This window comes from Musca domestica, unplaced genomic scaffold (genome assembly GCF_030504385.1).
Source record: "Musca domestica strain aabys unplaced genomic scaffold, Musca_domestica.polishedcontigs.V.1.1 80, whole genome shotgun sequence".
NCBI lineage: Eukaryota > Metazoa > Arthropoda > Insecta > Diptera > Muscidae > Musca > Musca domestica.
In genome coordinates this window covers 3001130-3003025 of record NW_026712410.1, presented here as the reverse complement: position 1 = coordinate 3003025, position 1896 = coordinate 3001130, and the positions used below count along the sequence as shown (strand labels likewise).

Here is a 1896-nt window from a genome sequence, read left to right as displayed (position 1 = left end):
TAATTTGTTGACAATTTCTAAACTATCAACACTATAAACTATAATCTTTTAGAGTCAATTAACTTTAGGTTGGGAAGTTTTTAATGAAATGTCCATTTACGTCATCTGCTTAACGACCATGGGGGGTTGCCAATTCTTACTCGTAAAAAAGGAGATTGTGAAAATGTAAACAAGTTTTTGTGTGGTGTTCACCTTAAAAAGATTTATTTATTAAACTTTCAGCTACCATTCTCTACTATGGCTTCTTTAAATTGATTTCATATGTTCTTTAAATCATTAGGCATTCGTTTAAACAGGACGTACGCCGAGAACTGGAAATATATTTGGAAAGATTTTGACAACTCTATTACAATAATCATTTGCTCAGTAGCAGAGGGCTGCAACGAGTATGCAAAATTCAAGCATACTCGGTTTCTTACATGATTTTTGTTGATGCAGTCGTTTAGCTTGATGCGAATGAAATGACCGTTTTCGCTTGGATCGAATCGAACTCTCAGTTTGAATCACTTCACTCACAATCAAACATGAGCGTTCGAGACGGTTTGATATGTTCAGCAACATGAGTTGATCGAACACATGATGTAAATGAGCACACAACCGTGATTGTCTTCTTTGAATCGAGTTCGCTCAGCGTCATTGTTTATTCAACCATTTAAACAAGTTGGGACAGTTTATTTTGACTTTGTTAATATTTGAAATGGAAGAATATTGTGATAGTGCGACCGATTTTGTTGTAAGTAGAAACTACACAGGTGTAGGTAAACAAAAAGGTCAAAGTTTGTGAAAAATCTTGACCAATATTGTAAATTAAAACAAAAAATTTAAATATTTTTAGTTTTCTAAACACCAATGATGTTTTCTTTATTAAAAATTTATTTTGTTTTTTTTTTTTTCAAATAAGTTACTGAAGTCTAGCATACCAAAAACCCATATAAAATGAAAATGTATGCTTATTAAAAATAATTTGTACCAATCTTTTTATGGGGACATCTTTTAGTTATGAAATCCTTAGTAAAATTACAATCATGATTTCGCTCAAATTCGAACATTTGCGTTTTAATCAAATCAAATCACTCACTTAACTAGGATAAATACAACCGATCAGACTCACCATAGATGATCGACCCGTTATGAACAATTCAACATAAGTTCGTAAACAAATAACTCATGTGAGCTGTTTGATTGCGATCACAAAACTTCGATCAATACATGTTTGATCACAATTTTTTCGTTTGGCTTGAGTAACTCGAATGAACATGTTGCATCTGACCGACTGATTGAGTTTGATTGTATTTCCACTGTGTGTGATCAAGCCTACTCAATCATACTCATTGCAGCCCTCTGCTCAGTAGGTATTGAGGACTACGTTCTTGATCTATTACCGGAAATAGTATATGCAGCGTTTAGTTTATTTATAAGCCGGGATGAAATGACACATCCTACATTTGCGGAGCGCTTAAAAAAGAATCTAAGCACTATCTTCCGATATTAGATGCTATTTTAGAGGCCGGTATAAGTCAATTCCTTGGTTTCTCCAGTTGTCTTCTTTCCACTGACAATACACATATAGTGCAGCGTTTAAACAACGACTTCAGCTCTCAATGTGGTTCTTTATTCTGTTGTTTGCTTGTGGGACAACGAATAGCTGCAGGTACAGAGGGTTGGTGGGATTTAAATATCGTGGATAGGCGTGCAAACATCGTGTTCGCTGCAAAAGATATTGCAGTTTATTTGCCGAAGAAAAGTCCAAACGTAAGATATAACACTTTTACTTAAGTTAATCTGTCTGTTGAAAATGTTATCGGAAAGAATATTATAGATTAAGTTAATATACCAATCAGTTAGCTTTCCCTAAGTCATATTGTTCAGTTATAACCAACCAAATTGGAGATGTGT

At 34.0% G+C, this 1896-nt stretch overlaps 1 pseudogene; it reads left to right on the top strand.

Moving 5' to 3' along the window:
- The first annotated feature begins 88 nt into the window (after positions 1-88).
- LOC131806662 (protein fuzzy homolog) lies at positions 89-1896 on the top strand (annotated as a pseudogene).